Source organism: Lissotriton vulgaris, chromosome 12 (genome assembly GCF_964263255.1).
Source record: "Lissotriton vulgaris chromosome 12, aLisVul1.2, whole genome shotgun sequence".
Lineage (NCBI taxonomy): Eukaryota > Metazoa > Chordata > Amphibia > Caudata > Salamandridae > Lissotriton > Lissotriton vulgaris.
In genome coordinates this window covers 12,239,228-12,251,983 of record NC_141700.1, presented here as the reverse complement: position 1 = coordinate 12,251,983, position 12,756 = coordinate 12,239,228, and positions in this window count along the sequence as shown.

The following is a 12,756-nucleotide window of genomic DNA, read 5'->3' as shown; positions in this document are numbered from 1 at the left end:
GGGGTAGTTGCTCGTCCGTACGATCTAAGGAGAGGGCCCTCGCCAGGAGGCCTCTCCCCCTTGCTCGGCCGACCCTCCGGGTCCCCGTCTAACATTGGTGGCCAGCGGCGCGATCCGAGCCGACGCATAATCGTACGGAGAGTAACTCGCCCCACGACGCACAGCAACAATGTCGACAAAAGAGATCGGAACAACCGCAAAATTCCAGATGGAACGGCAGGAAGAATACAGTCACAAGGAATTGAAGCAATTCTGCATAGACTTGGGCATCGCTACCACGGGACTGAGCACCAAAGACGACCTCAAGCACGCCTTGGAGTCTTGGGTGGAAACGGGAGCGTCCCCACCCCAAAACGAAAGCATCGAGACCACGGAAACAATTGCAACCCCCGAAGAAGAAAGACGAGAGGGCCTCTCTTCCGAGGAGGCCCGAGAACGGGAGAGGAGCCGGCTCCACGAGTTGGAACTGGCTCGACTCCACTTAGATGGGGAACTAAAGCTAGCGGAAAAACAGATAGCCCTCGAACACTTACGGCTACGGGAAGAGCGAGAAGAGAAAAAAAGCCAGAGGGAGCTGGAAGAGAAGAAACTAGCGTATGAACACGAGCGCAATTTGAAAGAACTAGAGATTCAACGACAAAACAAGGATCTCAGCGTCCCCGAGAACCAGAACTCTGCTCCCCCTACGGACACCAAGGTCCACATTCCCAAAGACGTCATCCGAGAGTACTACCGGAACGACGATATCCAGCAATGGTTCAAGGCCTACGAGGTAGCCATGATCTCCCACCGTATTCCGCGAAAAGACTGGGGAGCCGGGTTGTGGGGGAGATTCATCAACGAAGGAAGAGATGCCCTGCTACAACTCCCCGACGCAGAGATGACCTCCTACGAGCACATGAAAACCGCCCTCCTCACTCACTATGGGCTCACCCCCGAGATGTACCGGCAGCGATTCCGAGACTGTAAAAGGATCCCCGGTACCACCTGGGTGGAATACGTGAACTTTTTTAGCCGAGCCTTCGAGGGGTGGATCAAAGGCAGCCAGGTCACCACCTACGAACAATTATTCGATCTCATCGTGTGGGGTCACCTATCCAATAATTGTTTCATTGAACTAAGGCAGCATCTCCTCGTTAGCAAGCTGACCGAACCCCGGAAACTCGCCATCGAACCGGGCAAACAAAACAGAGCCTCCCAGGGGTCCCACCGTCCACGAGGGGGAGGAGGAGGCCAGGGTCGGGGCAGGGACACTGCCACAGTGCCCCCCACTAGCAACCCCCCGTATCCGGCCGGAAGAGGAAGCCCTCCGACGCGACCAGTATTCCGCTCCAACATTGTCTGCCACAAGTGCCAGCGGCCCGGTCATTACGCCAATGACCCCAACTGTCCGAGAAACCAGTCAGCCCCGGCCCCGGGTCCAATGAACTGCCAAATCACCGCCATCGCCCTCGGAGAAGATCAAGGCGAAGAAGAAGCCGAAGAGTGCGAACAATACCAGACCGAGTGGGAACTTGCAGCCATGTCCCTGGTATGTCTAGGAGAAAGGGACATGGTCCCGCGGGCCCCCATCCCAGCCAACATGCAGAAGAACAGCCAGTGGGTCACCATTAATGGACACCGGGCCGAAGCCCTCCGCGACACGGGGGCCAGTGTGACCGCAGTCCGTTGCCATCTGGTGACCCCCGATCAAATCTTGCCCAACGTACTTTGTCCAGTACGGTCTGCGGACAACTCCGAAAGCCTGTGCCAGATGGCCCGCGTCCCCTTCGAGTGGGGGGGAGTGTCGGGCATGCTGAAAGTGACTGTCCGAGACGACGCCCCCATTGACTGCCTCCTGGGGAACGATCTCGAGAGCTCCCCCTGGGCAGCCGTTGAACGAAGAGAGCACCTGGGGATGCTTGGTCTCCCTGAATGGGTCTGTGCGACGACCCGATCCATGGCTGCCCGCGCCATCCCATCCACTGAAGAACCCGAGTGGCCCGAACCTCCACCGCCGGTCGTCACAGAAGAGACCACCCCTGAACCTGGTCCACCGGGGCCCGACAACGAAGAACCTGACCCACTCCGGGACATCCCGGAGCTGGCCCAGTGGCACCAAGAAGGTGGCCCCACTCAGGAACAGTTCCGCCAGGAACAAAGAGCGTGCCCCTCCCTCGAGGGGCTTCGACAGCAAGCCATAGCCCAGAGCGCAGGGGATGCCTCGGGGCCCACTGGATCTATTGGGACAATGAACTCCTCTACAGTGAGCAAAAGATTGCCGAACTGGGGGCCAGCCGGGTGCTGGTGGTCCCCCTCCGATTCAGAGACTTCCTTTTGAACCTGGCACACGATGTGCCTCTCACCGGGCACCTGGGGCAGGACAAGACTTACAGCCGCCTGGTGACCCATTTCTACTGGCCTACGATGCGGAACGATGTGATAAACCACTGCCGGGCCTGCCCCACCTGCCAGGCCAGCGGGAAGAGCGGCCGTAAACTAAAAGTCCCCCTGTAACCCTTTCCAATCGTCACCACTCCCTTCGAGCGGGTGGGAATCGACATTGTGGGGCCCTTGGAGCCCCGGACAGCGCAAGGTCACCGGTTCATTCTCGTCCTGGTGGACCATGCCACCCGCTATCCCGAGGCCATCCCTCTCCGGACCGTGACAGCGCCTGATGGGGATCTTCTCGCGGGTGGGCTTCCCCCGAGAGGTCGTCAGTGATCGGGGCACGAACTTCATCTCCAGATACATGAAATCCCTATGGCAACAGTGTGGGGTCACCTACAAATTTACGACCCCCTACCACCCGCAAGGAAACGGACTAGTGGAACGATTCAATCGCACCCTCAAGGGTATGATCATGGGCCTGGAAGAGGCCCTACGCCGCCAATGGGACGTGCTGCTACGCTGCCTCCTGTTTGCCTACCGGGAGGTCCCACAGAAGTCCCTGGGATTCAGCCCTTTCGAGCTCCTGTATGGGCACCCCGTCCGGGGTCCCCTCAGCCTGGTCAAGGAAGGGTGGGAGGTGACCCCCCAAAAGGCTCCCCCCGATGTGTACAGGTACCTCTTGACCCTCCGGAATCAGACCCAAAGGTTCCGGGAACTTGCCAAGGCCAACTTCGAAGCCAGCCAAGAGGACATGAAACGCTGGTATGATCAAAACGCCTCGTCTATTGAGTTCGAGCCGGGACAACAGGTCTGGGTCATGTCTCCGGTCGAACTTTGCACCCTCCAGGACAAATGGACCGGGCCCTTCAAGGTGGTGGAACGCAAGGGCCCCGTCACCTACCTGGTGGACCTGGAGTCCCCCAGGAACCCCCTCCAGGTCCTCCATGCCAATAGACTTAAGCCGCACTTTGTGCGATCAGAACTTAGCCTCCTGATGGCTACCGACAGTGGGGCTGAAGAGGACTCCGAGCCCCTCCCCGACCTCCTGAAAACTCTAGCCCAAGATGGCTCCGTGGAAGGGGTCAACCTCTCTTCTACCTTGACCCCAGCACAATGCCACAGCTGCAAAGACTTGTTGCAACAATTCGCCGATTTATTCTCCCTCATGCCCGGGGTCCCCCCCTGGTGTCTCCACGATGTCGACACCGGGGATAGCCCCCCTATCCGGCACAGGGCCTACATAGTTCCCGATCGGGTACGTGCCTGCATCCAATCAGAGGTCTCCAAGATGCTGGCCCTAGGAGTAATCGACCCCTCCGACAGTCCCTGGGCCAGTCCAGTCGTGCTGGTCCCCAAGGCCGCTGCCCCTGGCGTCGCCCCAGAACTCAGATTTTGTGTGGACTACCGGGGCTTGAACGCCGTCACCCGAACAGACGCTCACCCCATCCCCCGAGCTGATGAATTGATTGACCGTCTGGGGGCCGCCCGCTACCTGAGCATCTTTGACTTGACCGCGGGCTATTGGCAGATCGGCCTCACCCCAGGCGCCCAGGAGCGATCCGCCTTCTCCACCCCGGATGGCCACTACCAATTCAAAGTGATGCCCTTCGGAATGAAAAACGCCCCCGCCACCTTCCAGAGGCTCGTGAACAAAGTATTGGCGGGGCTGGAGGAGTTCAGCGCCGCCTATCTGGACGATATTGCCGTGTACAGTCGCCACTGGGCAGAACACCTCCAACACCTCCGGGAGGTCCTGACCGCCCTCTGGCGGGCAGGACTAACAATCAAGGCCAGCAAGTGCCAAATCGGCCAAGGGTCCGTGACCTACCTGGGGCACCAGGTAGGAAGTGGCCAGGTGGCCCCTCTCCAACTCAAGATCGCAGCCATCCAGGCATGGGAGCCCCCGGTCACCCAAACAGAGGTCCGAGCCTTCCTGGGGCTCACCGGATACTACCGGCCCTTCGTGAGAGACTATGGCAGCATTGTGGGGCCCCTCACAGAACTCACGTCCAAGAAGAACCCCCCGAAAGTACACTGGCCCCCTGAGTGTCAGGCCGCCTTCGAGAACCTCAAGTCCGCAATGTGCACCGCCCCAGTGCTCCAAGCCCCCGACTACAGCCGGGAATTTATAGTACAGACAGATGCCTCCGATCACGGCATTGGGGCCGTCCTCTCCCAAATCAACACAGAGGGAGTTGACCAGCCAGTGGCCTTCATCAGCCGACGCCTGCTGGCCCGAGAACAACGCTGGAGCACCATAGAACGAGAGGCCTTCGCCGTGGTGTGGGCCCTCAAGAAGCTCCGGCCCTATCTCTTCGGTACCCACTTCCGGGTGCAAACAGACCACCGACCTCTGCAATGGCTGATGCAGATGCGGGGAGAGAATCCGAAGCTGTTACGTTGGTCCATCTCCCTGCAAGGGATGGACTTCACTGTGGAGCATCGCCCAGGCCAAGATCACGCCAACGCAGATGGCCTGCCCCGCTTCTTCCGCCTCGGCGAGGAGATTACCCAAGAGGATGGGTGACTCTCCCTGCCTTCAGCTGGGGGGGACGCATGTTGGACAGGCCTCGTGGCATGCCTGTCCCCTCCCCGCATGGCGGGTCTCGGACTACTGTTACCCCTGCTCCCCGGACAAGACCCACACCTGCAGCCCTCCGGGTCAACCCCCAGCTCGTCCCCGACGGAACCCAGACCCGTACCTACAACATTCTCGGCTGGCCCGGGGCCTTTCCCGAACCACCGTCCCCGGCCTAGCCGCCATCTTGGAACCACCACGACCAGGCCTCGTGGCCGCGGTTCGACCTCAGCCTCAGGCCCAGCCAAGCCCCGACATCGAGGCACCACCATCCACCCAGGGGGGAAAGAGACCACTTGGCGAGTCAATGGAAGAAGGAGTGTCGATGGCTCCCCTCCGCCTGGTTTCGATCGCCCCCAGCCTCCCTGGGCGCTGGCTCCACCCCCCTGCTGGGTGTCTGGACTCCCTCATCCCGGACCCCTTGACCTCCAAGTGCGAGGGTCCGGACATCAAAGGGCGCCAGACCTATAACTGGGGTAGCTCCAGAGCAGGAAGGCAGTTGTATCCTGGAGTCGAGAGACACCGAGACAAACTCATCTTTGAAGGCCTGCTGGCGCTGCTGCGGCTCATCCTCGTGAACCATCTTTGAAGGCCTGCTGGCGCTGCCGCGGCTCATCCTCGTGAACTATCTTTGAAGGCCTGCTGGCGCTGCCGCGGCTCATCCTCGTGAACCATCTTTGAAGGCCTGCTGGCGCTGCCGCGGCTCATCCTCGTGAACCATCTTTGAAGGCCTGCTGGCGCTGCCGCGGCCCCTACTTGCGAACCCTCCAGCTTGAGGATTGAGAGCTATAACCCCGCTACCCCTGTACCGGACCGGTACTGAGACTGTCCCGCTACCCCCTTTTCCCCCAGAGACTAGAATTGAAGGGATCATCGCATATCTTTGTGTGGCGTCCATCTGTGGGGGGGGGTAGTTGCTCGTCCGTACGATCTAAGGAGAGGGCCCTCGCCAGGAGGCCTCTCCCCCTTGCTCGGCCGACCCTCCGGGTCCCCGTCTAACAATTATCTTACAAGATTCCTTTAAAACCAGACCTATTGGCATTGCCAAGGTTTGTTCCTGGGTACTGTCAGTTCTCTCAGTGACAGCTGCCCTCTGACCAATGGGGAGAAGTGGGGGTACCCTGCGTAGGGGTACAGAGGTAGTCTCAGAGTAGGTGTCCTTGCAAGGAGGCTTTGGGTGGAGTGGCGAGGTCTCGGAGCACACGTTTGTTCCTTGGGGCTGCCAGTATCCTCAGAGCATGGCCTCCTGAGAGACAGGTGCTCCTGGAGTAGGGATGCCCAGGTCTGAAGTTATTTCTTTTTATTTAAAAAGTTTTATATAGCGCTGGCTCGACCCGGAGGTATCAGAGCGCTTTACATGAGAATCAACAATATAACAGAAAAAGATCAACAATTACACAATGAATCCCAAAAAATAGGCAATACAATATGGAGAGGCGAGAAACGAGAGAGAAAAGTAGTGGAGGGGGCAGGGGAGGTGAGAAAGGGAGGATAAGGGAAGAGACAATACGGAGAGATGAAAAGAAGTCTGTCTAAAGACCGACTGGGTAGTTGACGACTAAGGAGGGAATACATGGTCCGTCTGCCCTATAGCTATTCCAGGTAGCTCCATCGGGCATCAGACAAAAAAGTTCAGTCTCAATACATTGAGAGAGGGGAGAAGGAGAGACGTAAATAGAGGGAGGATGCGGGAGGAGACGACAGGAGAGACGAAAGGAAATGCAACAATGTGTTTTAACAGTGTAACAGAAAAAGATCAACAATTACACATTACATCAAACAATCAGCAATACATTAGGAGAGGAGAGAAAGGCGAGGGAAAATAAGTGGGGGGTAGGGGAGGTGAGAAAGTGAGGATAAGGGAAAAGACAACCGTAGAGACGAGAGAGAGTCTGTCTAAAGATCGACTGGGTAGGTGACGACCAAGGAGGGAATCCCCGGTCCATCTCCCCTATAGCTAAACCAGGTAGCTCCATCGGGCATCAGACAAAGTAGTTCGGTCTCAAGTGTCGAGGGAAGAGGATCGGAGAAAAACAGGATGGGAGGGAGATACGGCAGAAAGACGAAGGAAAGTCTGCCCAAAGAACGGCTGGGTAGGTGACGGTGGAGGGGGAAGTCCCAAAACCCATCTCCTCTATAGCTATCAGGTAGCTCCACCGGGCTTTGGCCAAATAGCTAGGTCTCAATGGAAAACATTTAAATTACATGGAGGGCAAAATAAATGGAGTTAGGTAAAAGTTCCCATGGATCTGCTGCGAGGCATTCAAAAAGCAGGTCTGTTTCTTCACAGGTGCCATCTTGAGGTTAAAATGCCGGGTGAGAATTACGCCAGAAGTCTTGTGTTGTTATGACCGGTAGGAACGGCGGCCACAGCGTCAGACGCTCCCGACCATTCGATGTCCGGGGACAAGAAAAATCCAAATACTGTCCGGGGACAAGTACAATGTTTGCTAATAGTTCTGATTAGTGCTAATTTAGAGTTGTGGGGAATATGGAGTTTTTCTTGTTAACGAGCTTGGTCCCAAAGTTTCCAGGTGTCTGTTCCAGGTGCTGTTGCGAGGCACTCCCGTGGTCAGATAAAGTCATGCGTGGGTATCAATTGTGGCCAATGTTCTCCTCAATCTCAGTTGCTGATACTTGGTAAACTTTTATGGCCATTAACTGTGGGGATTTGACAACGTTCACATTCACCAGTTTCTTCCGCTCCTTCTTCCTCAGCATTCCTGGCACATAGAATGTGTTTCTTATGAAGAGCTCGAGAATGTTTCAACTTTCCTTGAAATAATCCTTTTCGTTGTGTTTCACAAAATTTAAACCTTCTTTTTTCTGTTCATGCTTCAGTCACTTTGTGGCCCAGAACTCATTACGCTCCTTTGACAGGACTCGGGCACAGCAACACCTGACAGGTATTTTATTTTTTGTTCCCCCAAGGGTGGGAGCAGGAATACCTCCATCCTCCACATCCTGCGACTAGACTGCTGGAAAGCGATCAATCGGAAATAAGACAGTTTTGGAGGTGAGCAAAACAATGAAACATTTCCCTTTCGGAGACCTTCTGTCAGGCTCCCCCCTTAGTGCAGAATGGGACGAAAAATCCGGACCACTATTTTTCAGTTCATTTTATAAGAGGCTTCCAGGATGCTTTACAACTGAGCAGAGACCTGTGGAGACATGTCAGGCTCTCTCCTCCTCCAGGGGGGGGGGGGAAGTACAGAGGTAGTGCGACAGCAGGGTCCCCTGTGTACTGGACTCGCAGAGGTGCCCTAGAGTACAGACAACGATGGGCCGGTCCATAATCCAGCAGGACTGATACCCCACCGTCCATGACATGAAGCCACCAGATCTGACCACTGCTGTCACAGGCCTACACCACAGTCTCTTGACGTAGCTTCAGTATGTATAGAACTAAGTTACACATCACACCAGCTCCACTCTATTCAACTCTACTCTACTCTAGTCTTTCCCTCTCTTCTCCCGTCATCCATATAAACAGACGGTCAGCTCACAGGCGTTCCTAAGGCGATGGATATGATATGGTTCTAAAGCGTTTTCACCACCACAAACGACAATGTTAAGGAACCGGATATTATCGCTCTCCCTCCATCATTCACTAAGGACAATCATCTAAACGTGCTCCGCGTGAGACCGCATGAAAACAGTTTGCCTTGAAAAAGCTCACGAGAGTACTGTGGTGAAACACGTGTTGGCTGATACAGTTTCTGTTGATTCAAGAATAAAAATCTATGTAGTTTAAAGAGGGATAAGAAGTTTATATACTTATTTTTTTGCATTAAAGAGCATGCTTGGACTCACCGCCCCTCCTTTACTGGTGCAGTTACACCGAGCTGGTGGCGTCCCTGTTCACCTCCCGGTGTGGCTGTGATCCTGCAGGACCCCTGGAGTCTGCCACTGGGCTCAATGCAGGCACCGTCTGTTTGCACACGAGGTATCAAAAGAGGAAGAGAAAACATTGGAGCATGGTTTCTCTGAGTTTTGAGGTGGCCTCAGGTGGTCTTCTCTCAGGCGGTGGGTGTCTCTGAATTCTTCTGGGTGTTGAGGTGGCCTCAGGTGGTCCCCTCTCAGGCCCTGGGTGTCTCAGAGCTGAAGGCTCCTGGGTGTTGAGGTGGCCTCAGATGGTCCCCTCTCAGGCGATGGGTGTGTCAGAGCTGAAGGCTCCTGGGTGTTGAGGTGGTCTCAGGTGGTCTCCTCTTAGGCAGTGGGTGTCTCAGAGCTGATGCTCCTGGGTGTTGAGGTGGCCTCAGATGTTCTCCTCTCAGGCGGTGGGTGTCTCAGAGCTGAAGGCTCCTGGGTGTTGAGGTGGCCTCAGGTGGTCCCCTCTAAGGCGGTGGGTGTCTCTGAAGGCTCCTGGGTGTTGAGGTGGCCTCAGGTGGTCTCCTCTCAGGCGGTGGGTGTCTCAGACCTGAAGATCCTGGGTGTTGAGGTGGCCTCAGGTGGTCACCTCTCGGGCGGTGGGTGTCTCAGAGCTGAAGGCTCCTGGGTGTTGAGGTGGCCTCAGGTGGTCACCTCTCAGGCCCTGGACGTCTCAGACCTGAAGCTCTTGTGTGTTGAGGTGGCCTCAGATGGTCCCCTCTTAGGCGCTGGGTTTCTCAGAACGGAAGACTCCTGGGTGTTGAGGTGGCCTCAGGTGGTCACTGCTGAGGCGGTGGGTGTCTCAGAGCTGAAGGTTCCGGGTATTGAGGTGGCCTCAGGTGGTCACCTCTCAGGCCCTGGGTTTCTCAGAGCTGAAGCTTCTGGTTGTTGAGGTGGCCTCAGATGGTCCCCTCTCAGACGATGGGTGTCTCAGAGCTGAAGGCTCCTGGGTCTTGAGGTAGCCTCAGGTGGTCCCATCTAAGGCGGGGGGTGTCTCAAAGCTGAAGCTCCTGGGTGTTGAGGTGGCCTCAGATGTTCACCTCTCAGGCGCTGGGTGTCTCAGAGCTGAAGGCTCCTGGGTGTTGAGAAAGCCTCAGGTGGTCACCTCTCAGGCGGTGGGTGTCTCTGCGCTGAAGGCTCCTGGGTGTTGAGGTGGTCTCAGGTGGTCACCTCTCAGGATGTGGGTGTCTCAGAGCTGAAGGCTTAGGGTGTTGAGGTGGCCTCAAGTGGTCACCTCTCAGGTCCTGGGGGCCTCAGAGCTGAATGCTCCTGGGTGTTGAGGTGGTCACCTCTCAAGCCCTGGGTGTCTCAGAGCTGAAGGCTCCGGGTGTTGAGGTGGCCTCAGATGGTCACCTCTCAGGCCCTCTGTGTAATAGACCTGAAGGCTCCTGGGTGTTGAGGTGGCCTCAGGTGATCACCTCTCAGGCCCTGGGTGTCTCAGAGCTGAATCTCCTGGGTGTTGAGGTGGCCTCAGATGGTCCCCTCTCAGGCGCTGGGTGTCTCAGATCGAAAGGCTCCTGGGTGCTGAGGAGGCCTCAGGTGGTCACCTCTTAGGCGGTGGGTGTCTCAGAGCTGAAGGCTCCGGGTGTTGAGGTGGCCTCATATGGTCCCCTCTCAGGCGATGGGTGTCTCAGAGCTGAAGCTCCTGGGTGTTGAGGTGGCCTCAGGTGGTCCCTTCTCAGGCGATGGGTGTCTCAGAGCTGAAGGCTCCTGGGTGTTGAGGTGGCCTCAGGTGGTCCCCTCTAAGGCGATGGGTGTCTCAGAGCTGAAGCTCCTGGGTGTTGAGGTGGCCTCAGGTGGTCACCTCTAAGGCGGTGGGTGTCTCAGAGCTGAAGCTTCTGGGTGTTGAGGTGGCCTCAGGTGGTCCCCTCTAAGGCGGTGGGTGTCTCAGAGCTGAAGGCTCCTGGGTGTTGAGGTGGCCTCAGGTGGTCACCTCTCAGGCGGTGGGTGTCTCAGAGCTGAAGGCTCCTGGGTCTTGAGGTAGCCTCAGGTGGTCCCATCTAAGGCGGGGGGTGTCTCAAAGCTGAAGCTCCTGGGTGTTGAGGTGGCCTCAGATGTTCACCTCTCAGGCGCTGGGTGTCTCAGAGCTGAAGGCTCCTGGGTGTTGAGAAAGCCTCAGGTGGTCACCTCTCAGGCGGTGGGTGTCTCTGCGCTGAAGGCTCCTGGGTGTTGAGGTGGTCTCAGGTGGTCACCTCTCAGGATGTGGGTGTCTCAGAGCTGAAGGCTTAGGGTGTTGAGGTGGCCTCAAGTGGTCACCTCTCAGGTCCTGGGGGCCTCAGAGCTGAATGCTCCTGGGTGTTGAGGTGGTCACCTCTCAAGCCCTGGGTGTCTCAGAGCTGAAGGCTCCGGGTGTTGAGGTGGCCTCAGATGGTCACCTCTCAGGCCCTCTGTGTAATAGACCTGAAGGCTCCTGGGTGTTGAGGTGGCCTCAGGTGATCACCTCTCAGGCCCTGGGTGTCTCAGAGCTGAATCTCCTGGGTGTTGAGGTGGCCTCAGATGGTCCCCTCTCAGGCGCTGGGTGTCTCAGATCGAAAGGCTCCTGGGTGCTGAGGAGGCCTCAGGTGGTCACCTCTTAGGCGGTGGGTGTCTCAGAGCTGAAGGCTCCGGGTGTTGAGGTGGCCTCATATGGTCCCCTCTCAGGCGATGGGTGTCTCAGAGCTGAAGCTCCTGGGTGTTGAGGTGGCCTCAGGTGGTCCCTTCTCAGGCGATGGGTGTCTCAGAGCTGAAGGCTCCTGGGTGTTGAGGTGGCCTCAGGTGGTCCCCTCTAAGGCGATGGGTGTCTCAGAGCTGAAGCTCCTGGGTGTTGAGGTGGCCTCAGGTGGTCACCTCTCAGGCGGTGGGTGTCTCAGAGCTGAAGCTCCTGGGTGTTGAGGTGGCCTCAGGTGGTCACCTCTCAGGCGGTGGGTGTCTCAGAGCTGAAGCTCCTGGGTGTTGAGGTGTCCTCAGGTGGTCCCCTCTAAGGCGGTGGGTGTCTCAGAGCTGAAGCTTCTGGGTGTTGAGGTGGCCTCAGGTGGTCCCCTCTAAGGCGGTGGGTGTCTCAGAGCTGAAGGCTCCTGGGTGTTGAGGTGGCCTCAGGTGGTCACCTCTCAGGCGGTGGGTGTCTCAGAGCTGAAGCTCCTGGGTGTTGAGGTGGCCTCAGATGTTCACCTCTCAGGCGCTGGGTGTCTTAGAGCTGAAGGCTCCTGGGTGTTCAGGTAGCCTCAGGTGGTCACCTCTCAGGCGGTGGGTGTCTCTGCGCTGAAGGCTCCTGGGTGTTGAGGTGGCCTCAGATGGTCCCCTCTCAGGCGCAGTGTGTCTCAGAGCTGAAGGCTCCTGGGTGTTGAGGTGGTCTCAGGTGGTCACCTCTCAGGATGTAGGTGTCTCAGAGCTGAAGGCTTAGGGTGTTGAGGTGGCCTCAGGTGGTCACCTCTCAGGCCCTGGGGGCCTCAGAGCTGAATGCTCCTGGGTGTTGAGGTGGTCACCTCTCAAGCCCTGGGTGTCTCAGAGCTGAAGGCTCCGGGTGTTGAGGTGGCCTCAGGTGGTCACCTCTCAGGCCCTGGGTGTCTCGGAGCTGAATCTCCTGGGTGTTGAGGTGGCCTCAGATGGTCCCCTCTCAGGCAATGGGTGTCTCAGAGCTGAAGGCTCCTGGGTGTTGAGGTGGTCTCAGGTGGCCTCCTCTTAGGCAGTGGGTGTCTCTGGGCTGAAGGCTCCTGGGTGTTGAGGTGGCCTCAAGTGGTCTCCTCTCAGGCGGTGGGTGTCTCAGAGCTGAAGGCTCCTGGGTGTTGAGGTGGCCTCAGGTGGTCCCCTCTAAGGCGGTGGGTGTCTCAGAGCTGAAGGCTCCTGGGTGTTGAGGTGGCCTCAGGTGGTCCCCTCTCAGGCGGTGGGTGTCTCAGAGCTGAAGGCTCCTGGGTGTTGAGGTGGCCTCAGGTGGTCCCCTCTAAGGCGGTGGGTGTCTCTGA